Source organism: Hippoglossus hippoglossus, chromosome 12 (assembly GCF_009819705.1).
Source record: "Hippoglossus hippoglossus isolate fHipHip1 chromosome 12, fHipHip1.pri, whole genome shotgun sequence".
In the NCBI taxonomy this organism is placed as follows: domain Eukaryota; kingdom Metazoa; phylum Chordata; class Actinopteri; order Pleuronectiformes; family Pleuronectidae; genus Hippoglossus; species Hippoglossus hippoglossus.
This window is the reverse complement of record NC_047162.1, coordinates 5,342,713-5,358,771: the sequence shown is the minus strand read 5'-3', so window position 1 is coordinate 5,358,771 and position 16,059 is coordinate 5,342,713. Positions and strand designations below refer to the sequence as shown.

The following is a 16,059-nucleotide window of genomic DNA, read 5'->3' as shown; positions in this document are numbered from 1 at the left end:
TACCTTTCCTGGCAGTGTAATTTACAGACTATTTCCAATTTCTAGTTCAATCAAATACAGGCCTTTCATTACTGGAAGTGGACACACTGGCCAGTTGGACCCACCAGACAACACTGTGCTTTGTACACAGCTGAGAGCTGATGTCCGGATGCACATTTAGAGGATGACACTCATTTGTTTCCTTAATAGATGGACAACGACAGAACCTCTGTGGTTCACACAGGACGTGTTGTACAAAACATGTACAGAGCTTCTTTTTTTCAGAAATGAGAGCAATTTCATTTCTCTTTTATATTTTTAGATGTGAAGTATCTGCCCTCCTGTTGCAGATGTCATGTTAACCTCAGAGTGCTACTACAGGCCTGGTTGGTGGAGGAAGTGCTGTGATGAAGCTGTACAGGATGTGGTCGGGTGAATCGATAGGGACAGTGACGCAAGTTGCTTTTTTCACGATCCCCATCTGTTAACACTGATGTTATTTTTTTTCATCTTTGTGCAGCCCTGTGCAACCCAATGTTTTTTTTATTTGCAACATAAATAAAACTCAACACACTGCACTACTAATAATAGTTACAGTAAACAAAAATGACAAGAAAACCACAATATGGTGACTTTAGATAGGTTTAAAGAAACACACCAGTCTGGGGAAAGTAACATTACTCAATTATTGTAGGCAGGTCAGATATTGAGCAATTTTGATTGATGTGATATATGTAAGGTGTCTCGAGAGGCACCCATGAATAAAATACATTATTATTATTATCTACACTTTTAAGGTACTTGTACTTTTTTGGTGGTACGTTAATTATGTACTGCATCACATTTACCACTTTTTGACTCTAGTACATTTAGTCCTATTAGAAGAACTGTAGTTAGGCCCTGTCTTTGTGTTTAAGTAACTGTTTTTTAGTATTTTTTACTAAATACAGTGTTAGTTGGTGCGGTGCTACACTCTCACTTAATGTAAATCAAACGCACTCTTCTCAATGACGCAGTTTAAATGGTCCTTGCGTCTCACCTGGACAGTGGCTAACGGCTCAGCTAACGGCTCAGCTAACCTGGCTACCTACAGTGAAACACGCTTTAAAGAGGAAATAACCGTGTTTGTGTTTTGTCGTTAGCACAGTTAGCACCGTTAGCAACTCCCTAAACAGACACTTAAAATGTGGACGCCGGTTTCCTGCCGGGTGGAGATGGAGACCAACGCCGCACACCAGCTAAGCTAAGTATCTGCTACTTGTGCTAACAGGCTATGGCTAATGTCTTGGGGCTGTACGGTCAGATTTGAACTGTGAACAAAAGCAGAAACATTGTGAGCTAACTTGAGGCTGCTGGTTGTTTGCTGGTCCTGCAGAAGTTGACACTGGTCTGGTGGATTCTGAGGGTTTTTTAAAGGCTGAAAGTGCTGCTGCATTTTTGTATAACTCCTGTGAATCAGCTCGTTTCTGTATCTGACTTGAATCTTCTATATCACTGTACCTGAACATGATTGACAGCCTGCTCCCTGTTCACACTGGTATTTGTGCGTCTGGATCTGTGCAGTGGTTTATGGGGGGGGGGGAGGCAGTGAAACCTGCTGTAACAACAAGGCTTGTCTTGTAATTGGACTTGTGTAACAGGGGACCTGTCACTGGCAGCTGGAGAAAACAGCTGTCTGATGTTTGACAGACTCAGTCCCAGGTGTGGGTCACAGAAGGAAAATGTAAGAGTGTTGCTGAAGTGTGTCGTCTACATGTGACTGGAACGTTTCTCCATCCAAATGTGGGCGTTAAGTTTGTTTCACACTGGCTGTGAATGACCTAGGTCTATACTCCTGCTTTTCTTGACACAAGTTCCTCTGTTTCCTGCTTCACAGGAAGTCCACTTATCTTAAGTCACTCAAACATTATTTTCATGATCTTAGAAAGCAGAAAGACAGGGGGAATCTTCTTCTTATTTTGAAAGCAGTGGGGGACCTTTACCATGAAACTGTGTGGAAGTGTTAACCCAGACATTTACAGTGTTTATTTGTCAAACTACACATATTCTCCACTATTTGCAGAGAGAGAGAAACAGTTTCACGACACATCAGTATTGTTATCAGGAGAATATGTTGATGGATGCTATAAAGCACTCTAAAGAAGAGGGCATTTGTGTGCTCCCTGGTTTTAGGGTCTTTATCTTTTCACTATTCAACACCAATATAAATGTATATCAAGTAGAGCTTTGACTGCTTTACGTGGCCTTTGATGCCACATTGTCCTCCATTTCCAATAGACGTCAGGGAAAAATGCATTTAGTAATTTAGCTTACAAAAGGTACAAATATTATATTTTCATGAGATTGTATCAGTAAACAGACAGAGAACAGATGAGACACACATCACAATGAACAAAACAAACAAGAATGATGGACCAGTAACTTGTACATAAGCCAGACATTGAGAACAGCATATTCTGAACACCGCTCCACTTTTGGATTGCTCTCTTTAAGTCTGACATCAAGCTCTAATGCCAGCGGCATCCCTCAGACTAAACAACTAGAGTAATGAATGTGTTGTTTGGTTTCATGGAACATACTGCAGCTTTGACCCAATGTGGGATTACATTATGTCTAAGCATGATTCAGCCTGCAGAGGTTTTTATTAAACCAATCAATTGGAATTCAGTCTATGTGACTGTCTATCTATCCCTATCTGAAATACATTGATGATTTGGTCAATTCCAATAAACTTTAATAATATTATTATTAAATATCAGACAGAATGCAAGTTTGCAAGGCACATAATAATGTCCTGTGTGTTGTCAATTGTGAATTGTGTTGACGCTGTCAAAAGGAGAGTTCTTGTCACTTGGGACAGACAATAAAGTGTATCTATCTCTCCATATATCCATTCATCTATCCATCCATCCATAATGCACATAATTCAATTTCTTACTTTTAAAACTAGAATGGCACTCAGTAGAGAGGCCCAACAGTCTCCTCATGAAAACCCATTTAAAAGGACTAGATCCAGATACAAATTTGGATCTAGTTGATGATGAACAGCATTTAGGATTTGGGTCTCAATTTATTTTCCTGTGCCTGCTTTACATTCGCTTTGTCTTCCCAGAGATTGAGGTCAGCAGTGTGGGAAGCACGAATTACTCTACTCATAGTCATGTATACAGTCGCAGCAGTTGATGTCTGATGACCTCACTACTCTAGAGACTCTGCACAATGTAACTTTAACAAGAGGTGAAGCTGGGACACTCATTTCCCTGTTATGTGGTTGTGTAAAGCATCGAGCCTGCAGCATTAGTGAATTTAAAATAGAGTGGTCTGAAGGATGTCACAGTCTCTGGTCTGTTAGGTGAAGAATGTGATGTGATGTGTTAGGTGTCATCAGTGGCTTAGCAGAGACAGGCCTGCATGTTTTTGGCGGAGGCAGTGACGTAGATAGGAAGGGCAACGTCAGGTAGTTGGTCATCCTACCACTTTAGCCCTGACGGAAATATTTCAAGAGATCTTGGACAACTATTCATGGTCCCCAGATGATGAATTGTAGTGACTTTGTTGATCACTGGAATTTTCCTTTAGTTACCAGCAGAGCAAACGTCTTATCATGTGGAATATGTTGATTATCTACTAGATGAAGTGGTAATAATGTTGTACAGACTGGGGTACAGAGACCGCAACAAAATTAATCAGCAATTTTTTATATTATCAAAATATTTTAAATTTCAACCTTCTGAAATGCGATAATTCACTGGTTATTTGTCATATCTGTAAACTGATTTTTTGTGTTTTTTGGACAGTTTGTTTAATAAAACAGCAATCTGAATATATTTTTAGCCATGGGAAATTAAAGCAGACACCTTTTACTATTTTATTAACGGACTAAAACTAATTTTCAGATTAATTGATACTAAAAATAATTATTATTTGCAGCTCTAGTATACATTCATGTTCCCCTCAGGATGAATTATCTTTGCTGATGCAATGACTTTCAATTTAGCATCATCATTAGGTTGATTGATTATATCAAATGCCCTTTGTGATCCATGCCATTAGCTGATATTCCTATCATCCTTAGCTGTGTTAAAATAAATACTAAGACACAAAGCTGTGGACAGAGGTCTGGCTATGAGAGCCGATGTAAATTGTAAATTGTTCTACTTGATGAGATTAAAAATAATTGCATATTTGACACTAGATTTAGTTTTAAATTTGAATTGGACTAAAAGTTTTTTTAATAGTTTCTGTGCTTCAGGACTTATCCTGTAAATTTCTTTTTTAATCATGTTTCTCCTCAACACCTGAACATGCGTTTTTTTCATTTATTAAATCTGTAAAATTGTACAGCTGATCCTACTTATCTTTCCCTAATAATCAGAGTCAAACTTTCAAATGATCTGACCTTATTTGCCATGTACATTATTTTTATTTGATTCAGCGACAGCATTCCCATATGGAACAAATGTGTCCCAGTGGTGGTAAACTTCCACATGTTTTCTTAACAGACACATGTGGGAAACGAGGCAGTCACAGGAAATACTTAACACAAGTGGCGCTAGCAAATACCGCAAACATGGGTGTTTGGACATAGTCGGGTACGATACCTGCTTAACATCCTCATGTTAGCACTGTCACCTTGGACTTGTTGTTGGCATTAGTACTTAACTCAAAGTATCTCTGTGTAGTACAGCCTCACAGATCCGTTGGCATGACAGTACTGTAGAATCTCAGTCTTCATTTCTTTACTAGTGGCAAACATTCATGAACTTTAGAAAAAGACTCTGTTCCTGTTAACAGAATTCAGTATCCTTTGTCATCGAAACATTTACTTGTGCTGTCATGGGTGACGTATGCTGCCTTTGTCTCACTGAAATGACAAAAAAAATGTTTTCATGACAGTGATTGTCATGGCACGTTTGGTCTCCATTGTTTGTTGGCAATTATTCAGAGGGGATTAGAAAGAACACCTGCAGAGCCTCTGTTTATTTAGTCTTCATACTTCTGAAAGTCTGATTCCAAGAAATCGACTTTAAAGCATGAGGCAGTTTGAGGTTGCCAGGAACCACGGCAGTCAACAACTGAAATTGGATTCTATTAGGTTCTTGTAAAGCCCACTGGATATTAATGTGTCTATAGCCGTTTTAAGACAATCTGGAGAATTGGCTACGCAGTTTGCCTTTCACACATGCACAACACAGCGGGAGGTTCTCTGCACAGATGTGTTCACAACAGCTTTAGAAGCGTCATCAACCTCCCCAATCGCTGTCTGTGAACATAGTGGGGGGGTCAAATATCGATTTCTCTTGGATTTCTACGGACTTTATGGGGGCAAAGCGTAGCGTCTCACGCGGACATTTGCGTTCACCCAAATCTGAGAAAATACGGAGGAACTGCAGAGTTCAGTGCATGTCTGAAAGCAGCTTAAGAGAAATCCATCAGCTGCAAAATGATAGAAAATACATTATTTCACACAGATACGAAGTCTGTTAAAAGGTCTAATGAGTTCAGGCTGTAAACGATGTGTGGACTGTGGCCACATGGTGATTCTGTGGATTTTACAGGAGCCACAGTTTCCATTGCCGTTTCCTGGATGCCATTTTACTGCTTGAGATTAAGCCAAATGAGCTGTGCCTAGAGTTTATTAGCATGATTAAGACCATCAAAATGCCTCAGCTGTTCAATTTTGTCTGTCTAATAGTAATATTTAAATGATACAGATACATAGATAGATCCTGACTATTGTAAGTGACATTGATAGAGCCTAAAATCATTCGCATAATAATTAGAAAATCTGAGCTTTTAATTTCATTCTTACTTACTGTACTGAATACAGTTTCTACTGAAGAGATTACGGTACCAAACCTGCTACTGTGCATCATTGAGTAGTCTCTAATTAAGGCAACTGACACTCACTTCCTCCTACCACTGTTTCCTCTCACTGTAGGACATCATCAGACTGTCCTATAAATCACATGACTCAGTGTTTTTGATGTTGTGTGTTTGTGTTATTATCAGCACAGCAAAAAGCTTCTAAGAGACTCCAGTCAAAGAATGGTTTACGTATTCTTTGTGCTGTATTGTGCCGTGTTCTTGTTTGCTTCCATGTCCCACATGGGCTCACTAAATGCTTGTCAGCTATGAAATTAGGTCACTCCCCAGGGTCTTGTCAATACATAATTAAAAAGACAGGATACAGATAAACGTCTCTTGCACACTCTGCTTGCACCAAGCAAACCATCAGTGGTGGATGTATCAGGTCATATGTTAAAGACATTTAATTAGTCTTTGGAAAATGTAAATAAGTGTAATTTGAGCGTTGATAAGAAACATTTTTCCATAATATTCACGTTAATTAAATAACAATTAATCATCAAATCTGCAGTAAAGGAGTGAATAATGAAGGGCTCTGCTGATGTCAGTGGTGCCACTGTAACTGAAACGTTTACATGACCAATGTTACTCCCCTGCAGCTGATTTATCCTCCACCTGGAAGCCAGTGAGCTCATTCAATAAATAGTTTCTGTCTCTCTAAAATATAACTTAAAATGTATGTCTCCTCTTTGGTAAGCCTGCCATACAATATTTGAGACAATATATTAGAATTTGTTTCACATTGCATCACATAATGAATTGTATCTTAAGCTGAGTGTCATTTAATCCTTCACATAGAGCAGTATTGATTTTTTCCCCACCAATGTAGAATTGTGATGAAACAGAAAAAAATGAGATCATACCACAAAAATATAATTTAGGAAGGCAAATAGCACCTTTGAACAACAAGGCCAACAAATTATGAAAATGGAAAGCAAGATTTGTTTCATTGATGACAGATATAGTTAAATTCACACGTTCCCAGAGAATTTGGTCGAGGAGGTGGAGTTGCTGCTATTTTTAACTCCAGTCTATTAATTAATCCTAAACCTAAACTAAGCTACAACTCATTTGAATGTCTTGTTCTTAGTCTTCCACGCCAATCCAAGAAACACCAACAGCCAATCATATTTGCTGTAGTTTACCGTGCCCCTGGGGCTTATACTGAATTTTTAACAGAATTCCCTGAGTTTTTATCAAACCTAGTCCTAAAGACCGATAAAATTATTATTGTTGGTGACTTTAATATTCATGTTGACAATAATAAAGATAGCCTTAGCGTAGCATTTATTTCGCAATTAGACTCAATTGGTTTCAGTCAGTGTGTACACCAACCTACTCATTGTTGTAACCACACACTTGACCTTATATTATCATACGGTGTCAAAATTGAAAATCTAACAGTACTTCCGCGCAATCCAATTCTATCAGACCATAATTTAATAACCTTCGATTTTTCACTATCAGAATATATGCCACTAATAATGAACTCATTTTCAAGATGTTTACCTGATAGTGCTATAGCTAAATTTAAGGAAATAATTCCGATTACATTTAAACCCGTACTATCCGTCGATATAAACAACAAATTCATTAAAAACCCTAGCTCCACTGAGATTGACCATCTCGTCGATAGCTCTGTAAAGTCATTACGATTAACATTAGACTCAATAGCGCCTCTAAAAAAGAAACATATAAAACATAGTAAATTAGCTCCGTGGTATAATTCCAAGACACATGAGTTAAAACAAGTATCAAGAAAACTAGAAAGGAAGTGGCGCTCCAGCAACCGTGTTGAAAATCTCCTAGACTGGAAGAATAGTGTTAAAGCATATAAGAAGGCCCTCCACAAAACTAATAGAAGAGAATAAAAACAACCCCAGGTTTCTCTTCAGCTCTGTAGCCAGGCTGACTGAGAGTCACACCTCCACCGAACCCAGTATTCCTCGATCCCTAAATAGCAATATCTTTATGAATTTCTTTAATGATAAAATTCTAACTATTAGAAATCAAATCAACCATCTCCTGCCCTCAATTGGCACTAATACCCCATCAAGAATAGAAAACTCAGAAACGGCCAAGAATCTTACCAATTATTTAGACAGCTTCTCTCTGATCAGCCTCGATCAGCTGACCAAAATAATCTCATCTTCTAAACCAACAACTTGTATCTCAGACCCCATTCCTACAAAATTACTTAAAGAAATTCTGCCCCTAATTGACAGTTCATTACTGAACACAATACATCTGTCATTATCATCAGGATATGTACCACAGTCTTTTAAAATAGCTGTAATCAAACCCCTCCTCAAAAAACCCACCTTAGACCCAGAGGTTTTTGCCAATTATCGTCCGATATCTAATCTCCCCTTCCTGTCTAAAATCCTAGAAAAAGTTGTAGCCAATCAGCTGTGTGAGTTTCTCCAGGAAAATAATATATATGAAGACTTTCAGTCAGGGTTTAGAGCCAATCACAGCACAGAGACAGCCTTGGCAAAAGTCACTAATGATCTTCTAATAGCTTCAGATCAGGGGTTTGTGTCTGTCCTCGTTCTGTTAGATCTTAGTGCAGCATTTGACACAATTGACCATAATATTTTATTACAGAGACTAGAACAGTTAATTAGCATTAAAGGAACCGCCCTAAAATGGTTTAAATCCTATTTTTCAGACCGCTCTCAATTCGTGCAAATTAATGATGAGTCATCTGTGCGCACCAAAGTTAACCATGGTGTTCCACAAGGCTCTGTGCTCGGCCCAATTTTATTCTCATTATATATGCTTCCACTTGGAAACATTATCAGGACACACTCGGTAAATTTCCACTGCTATGCGGATGACACCCAGTTATACTTGTCAATAAAACCTGAACAAAGTAATCAAATAACTAAACTCCAAGCATGTCTCAAGGACATAAAAACCTGGATGACCCGCAATTTTCTCTTATTAAACTCAGATAAAACAGAGGTTCTAATACTTGGCCCTAAACACCTTAGAGATACATTATCTAACGATATAGCTGCGCTAGACGACATTGCCCTTGCTTCCAATGAAACAGTCAGGAACTTGGGAGTGATCTTCGATCCTGATTTATCCTTTAATTCTCACTTAAAACAAATTTCTAGGACAGCCTTTTTTCACTTGCGTAATATCTCCAAAATCAGACATGTCCTTTCTCAAAAGGATGCAGAAAAACTAATCCACGCCTTTGTTACATCCAGACTGGATTATTGTAATTCCTTATTATCAGGCTCCAGCAGTAAGTCGTTAAAGACTCTGCAGCTTGTCCAAAATGCCGCAGCACGTGTCCTGACAAGAACCAAGAAAAGAGAGCACATTTCTCCAGTATTAGCTTCGCTACACTGGCTTCCGGTTAAATCTAGAATAGAATTTAAAATTCTCCTCCTCACCTTCAAGGCCCTTAACAATATGGCACCATTATATCTTAAAGAGCTGTTAGTACCTTATCAACCCACTAGAGCACTGCGCTCCCAGAATTCAGGCTTACTTGTCGTCCCTAAAGTCTCTAAAAGTAGAGTAGGAGCCAGAGCTTTCAGCTATCAAGCTCCTCTCCTGTGGAATCATCTCCCACTTTCAGTTCGGGAGGCAGACACCATCTGTACGTTTAAGAGTAGGCTTAAAACCTTCCTTTTTGATAAAGCTTATAGTTAGAGCTGGTCCAGGCTTGTCCTAGACCTGCTCTTAGTTAGGCTGCTATAGGTCTAGAAGGTCGGGGGACACATGACACACGGAGCTTCTCTTTCCAGCTTCTCCTTCCTCTTCTCAATCGTTATCACATCAAAGTAATTCATATCCCATCAATACATGTTACTGACTTGACTTCTTCCCCGGAGTCCCTTTGCCTTATCGTCCGCAGATCCAGGGCCGCGGCTGTGGCCACATCATGGATTAGGATCTGTGGATCACGTATCAGAGGTCGTAATGGTGGATCCAGTATGGCGGATTCTGCATCGTGCTGGCTGATCGTGATAATAAAGGCAGATCCTTTATCGTGTTGGCATCAGATAATGGTGGTGGACCACGACCGAGGTGGCAGCTGATGATGGATCCTAATGGCGGCAGTGGACAATGACTGTGGACTATAGTGGCATCCGATCTTGATGGTGGATCATGATCTTGCTGGCTGCTGACCATGGACTATGATTGCAGCAGGACTGCTCGATACATAGTATTTCTCCTCAGACACTTGACCATTAATGACATTAATCCACCAATTCACTGACCTTCAGTTATACTTCAAAATGTTTACCCTAATCAATGCTGCTAAAACCTTTATCTTGATGTTCTCCTTTACACTTGACATCCATTGCACTTCTGTCCGTCCTGGGAGAGGGATCCCTCACATGTGGCTCTCTCTGAGGTTTCTACGTTCTTTTTTCCCTGTTAAAAGGGTTTTTAAGTAGTTTTTCCTTACTCTTGTTGAGGGTTAAGGGCAGAGGATGTCACACCATGTTAAAGCCCTATGAGACAAATTGTGATTTGTGAATATGGGCTATACAAATAAAATTTGATTGATTGATTGATTGAAATAGCTATTTGCTGGATTTCCTCTGGCACGGCGGTATGGGGGTGTAGTGGTTAGCAAAGAGAGAAGGTTCTAGGTTCGAATCTGAAGGCCAGACCAGAGCATTTCTGTATGTGGGCATGTTCTCCTTAGCTGTGTCCCAATTTAGGGGCTACATCCATCGACGGCTGCATTCGTAGACTGATTGTGTCACGGTGGACTGTCCCAATTCGAAGGCTCCTCCAAATGCGGTTGACAAATGTGTCCTTCCAACCCAGCGCAACGAAGGCTCACTGGGTGGATCCTTCCCGGTTCAACATGATTTATTGCGCTTCAGGGACAGACTGTTTTTCAAAGAGTTAATGATGGCAAAAATGACGGAGAATTTATTTTTAAATGTAAGTACTCAACCGAATAGCTAAAGGTACACATGTAAAAAAAACATGTTCAACATTTTAATTAACCGAAGAAGGCCAATAGGTAGACCAGACCTGCTCATTTAGGTTTGGCTGACGTGGTGTATGCAGCCGTTGGAGGATGTAGCTGATGTCAGCTGCGTATATACCAGGTCCTTCGCAGGATGCGACCGCAGAATTGAGACACAGCTCTTGTGTCTTTCTGGGTCTTCCCCTGGGTGCTCTGGCTTCCTGCCAAAGTTCCAACGCATGCTACTTAAGTTGATTTGAGATTCTAAATCGCCTAATATGAATGGTTATTTGTCTCTATATGTTACGGATCTGTCCAGGGTGCACTCCATCTTTCACCCAATGTCAGCTGGGATTGGCTCCAGCCCCCCCGCAACCCTCAAAGGATAAGTGGTATAGATGATGTATGGTTTGTGACAAGAAACTAGCTTCTTACCTCTGTTGCTGCAATGTGCTGTCTTGATAATCAGACTTGTTTTTCATTCAGTTCATTAATTGAACATTGCCAATGTTGTTGTAGCCCAGCCAATATACATTGACACTGAGAGCACCTAATTATATTAGTATTAACAATCTTATGTTCCTTTCCTAGATTTACCTACACTTTTTAATATTGTGAACAAGATACATTAACATACCGTGATTGACATTTTGAGGTTAAATATCAACAGTGCTCTCTTCGTGACAATGTACTATAGCAGTGTAAGAGGAAGCAGGCTGTGTAATAGTAGATGCAACAAGAAAAGCGCAAATAAAAACCAAAATATGAAAAAGGGCAAACACCCACAAACTATAACAAGTTAAAGCTATATAAAATATTTTACATTACAGTGCAATAATGAAGTATATAGATGAAAACGAGACAAAGAAGTCACTGAAGGACATTTTTTGGATCAAAATGTCTTAAGTTTTTGTAAGTTAAATTGATTGATTGAAAATTATTTTTTACTATACCATTAAAAAGGATAGTATAACTATAACTAGGATAATGGAAAACATTGATAACTAAAGGAGTGACGTATAGAGTATAATCTGTAGGGTGACATCACAATATTGATATCCAAATAAATGTTTAGCTTAACATAACATGAATTCAGTTTTATTGTTGTTTCCAAAATAGCAGTGTTCCACTAAATTAAATAAAGGGTCATGTTCCAGAACCGCAGTGTTTTTATTAGTGTTCTTGGATCAAGTAGCTTTGTCGAACAACTTCCTGAGATCTTCTAGGGCCTTGTGCTATTTGGAAAGACTCCTGGAGAAAAGAGAATATTTATAGTTTGAGCTTTCATATCCACTACACTACTAATGACATTGCCTGCTACAGGACATGTAGACAGAGACAGATACAGGTAGCTAGATAAATGTCTACAGGGGCCACGGACGTTTTGTTTAAGTTGCAGTAGGCACACAATAAAAATGGTACCTGCATGTGGTTTAATTTCTTATATATTGTTATAAGCTTTTACAGTGTTTTAAACAAATAACAAAAATGTGTTACATATACTCACCCAGTGTATTTTCATGGATGAAGTGGGAGAATATTCTGATAATGTGATTTGATTCAGAATCATTTCTCAGTTAAAAATAATTCATTTTAAAGAAAGGGGGGGTTACTATGTTTTTGCTTTCAATCCAGCTCTGCTGCTTTTTGTTGTGCCAACACAAAGTTCCTATTTGAAACCCATTACAGAATTGCCTACTAAAGAAGCCAACATGTAGAACAGCACCATTGAAGAACAAGTTTTGTTAACTTGAAAGGATAAACTCCAATCGGAGGGACATTTCACAATTTGCCAATCGAAAAGTTGTTCGAATTAATAGCTTATGAATTACAATTTATAAACCGTTCCAGGGTTTATTAGGGTTCTTTCATCCTGAAATGAAGAGAAGCTCAAAAACATGGTGTCATGGTGTCATTTATATCTGTGATGTCCCATGATCACCCCAAATTGGTGTATCAGCTTCATGTGATGATGTCATCTCACAACTCCCTGATTTATTAGATTGCTTTCATCACCAAGCTGATGTTGGTTTTGGTTTTCTTTTTTTAATAACCTTTAAAGGTTTTTGATTTTTCTGACCAAGTTTATTGTCTTTGAAAGTAAAAGTCTAACGACATCTAACATTATAAATTACAGTTGTTAAATTTGTGCCAAAATACACATCTGCAATCCAACACCAATGAATCCTGAATGTGAGACATCTTAAACTCTGCTACTGCTGGCGTCCGGCCATGATGGATAACTTATGTGAACAGTTCAGTGGGCTCTGCACCATGTATTCTTAATCACATCCAGAGCAGGCAGCACTGTTATTGTTACCCTCAAAGTTTACTGAGTGGCCCAAAATGCAGAGTCAGGACTCTTGTCAGCCACTTTTGAAAATATTTGAATTTATGCTCACTTTACTCCGTCAGAAGTTTCCCTGGAAACCAATAATAAACACAGTCCAGAAAATGAAAACATTGAACTGTCGGGATTTTAGATTTATTTAAATCATTGAGAATATTAAAAAAACTGTCTTGATCACTTTAAAAACAAGTGAAAACTAGCTTGCCACAGTTGCCAGATTTAGTTTGTGAACCTAAATTTAACAGCATAATGTAAAAACCTCAAGTACAAATTTTACATTCACAGCCTGCAGTTACTCCCAAGGTCTGGACTAAACTGGTGACAACATCATTCAAATAACAAAACACAACCTGTTTAGGCTTTTCCATGATTTTATTCTCACGGGGAAAATCCTGAAGCACTTGGCAGCAGCGTTGTGTTTTCTTGTTGAGCTCACTTGGCTCTAGTTACATAATAACTACCATTATAATGCTAATGGTGCTACATGAACTATGCTCTTGCACTGATGCATAATATAGCTTATTGTAACTTGGGATACACTCCCAGGGCTGGTTCCTGGTCAGCAAAAGACCCACATTAGTTCAGCTCAACGACAAACAAACCATTTATTTCTCCTTTATTTATATTTTGTTAGCAATTCACCAATTTTGAAAACTTACAGGTAAATGTTCTGATTCATAGCTGGCGATAACTGTTGCTTTACTAGTTGATGTAACCATAGTGGATTAAATCAGATAGCAGATAGTTAATGTTGTGAAGCCGATTCGAGGAATGGTTTTGATGAGATATGCCTTCCACAGACATTTTCATTTTGTTTGTTTTGTCCAGTTTGCCGTCCAAAATCCAAAAATATTTAAATTACCATAGTCTGAACTGAGAAAAAAGCTAATGCTCACATTTGAGAAGCTAGAACCAGTTTGGATTTTTATTTTACATAATTTTCACATGAATGTATTTAATATATTGATAAAAATGTTCAGCAACTGATTTCTTGTAGATTGACCAGAATGAATGAGTTCAATAATTAATGTAGTAGTAATATCCTTGCTTCCTTAATATCACTAATTTCAAAAACAGGAATCATACATACTCGTTGCATAAATGCTTAGCAGTTGTCGTTCTCTATGCTTGGTGGTGGCGCGATGGTCATAACCACCAGCAATTAATCCATTTCCTGCTTAGGATACACAACATAGCTGGCTGTTGTGCTAACATTCCATGTTAGCTGCCAATGCAATGCTAAAGGGAAGTATACAGAACATATAATCCACAACCAGATGAACAGATACCAGGTTCACCAGCTGCCGCTGCCTCCTCTCTCCACACATCTTTGATGTCCGGCACGACCTGTATTTACATTAAGGTGATTTGATTTGCTAACAGCTGCACTTAAGTATTTGTTAAAACACGATTTGATTGGCTGGTGCCTGCACTGTTGCTTGAAAAGTTGAGCTTTGCCGGAACAACAATGTAGTTTGGCAAGGCACAATGACACTCCATTTAAAGTGACTGAGAAGTGTTTCTGTTGAAGCCATAATAGCAGACTGAGCTGTTTGACCAGTTTTGGCCTCTGCTGCAGTGATAGAGTCATTCTGAAGCATTATGGGCATTATACTGCAAATCTCGACTAATGCATGGAAATAAGGTTGAAAATTGTCCAAGTATTTCTAATGGGAATGTGAAGTCAACTGAAGACACTCTGAGGAAACATTTAACATCCTCAGATTTCACAAGAGAGGAAAACTGGTGAAACAGTCCTGATTTACTCATCACCTCCCAGTCTCAAGAAACACCCTGAGGTAGAATAACATCCAACATTTACAGTGAAAGAGGGAAAGTCTTATTTTGGTCCTGGAAATTACAAAAGTGTTAGTACTGGCTAGCAAGTTCTGAGGACTTTCCAACACTTTTTGTTTTTCAGCAACAACATAAATCAGGGGCCAAATGATTAGTTTCCCAAGGATCCCTTCAGGGAAGCCTCTGAAGGAAACACATCAAAGATGCCAGTAAAGTATCCATGTCAGCTTTACTGCTGACCTCTAAACAACCTGAATCCAAAAAATGTTTCGACGGATTTAACACAGGACCTTATAATGCCTTTTTCTTCTTCTTGTGAGAGTGTGATTTCCTTTTTCTTCTATATCTTCTATAAAAAATAGGAAAATAAACATACATACATAATGCCTCTTAAGCCAGGAGTTGTAGACGTTTAATCAGAATTAAAGCTACATTAACGGCCTAAATTAGGTTAGAGTGAAGAAGATTGACTTACTGAATGGAGCATTATATGTGGCACTTGCCAGACCAAGGACAAACTAAAAGACATAGATGCATTTAAAATGTTTCCACAAAATATTTTCAACTTATGTTTCATATTCTGTGTATCGCTTTAACCATAACAACCGGTGGCTCACACAAGAAAATATTATTCAAATGAGATGGTTTTCACGAAAAAAGAAAACCCTAACCCAATTTTGCAGGAGTGATACACCATTACAGCAATATTTTTATAAGAATCTTGTTATCATGAGAAGATTTCTCCTTTTATTTAGAAACCTTGAGTCCTAGATGTGCTTACATGCAAGATTTTGTAAAAATGGCTTAAACAGGCTATATTGTATTGGCAAACGCAGATTCACTCAAATCTATTTCACATGTTCCAGTAGAGGAAATAAAATACCTACTATTTTTAAGGGAATTAAGAGTAGCTCTGAAGTATGATGGGACTTAGGTTATCATGTGTTTATTTGAAAACAAGAAGAAAAACAATAAGGAAGATGGCCATCTTTATGTGTCCCAGTAAAGTCATAGAGACAATAGATTATACAGGACATCTAATAAAAGGAGATGATTGGTAGTAAAACTTCCTTTGGCAGTGTTGTGGAGTGTTCAGACCACTGTACCCAGACAA

At 38.5% G+C, this 16,059-nt stretch overlaps 1 long non-coding RNA gene across 1 annotated transcript in view; it reads right to left on the bottom strand.

The window, feature by feature from the left end:
- The window catches only part of LOC117771270, a 144,755-nt gene that overhangs the window by 84,275 nt on the left and 44,421 nt on the right, over positions 1-16,059 (bottom strand). Inside the window, exon 2 of the long non-coding RNA XR_004615561.1 lies at positions 8,487-8,490. This is a non-coding gene — a long non-coding RNA (uncharacterized LOC117771270). The remainder of the gene's footprint in view (positions 1-8,486; positions 8,491-16,059) is intronic.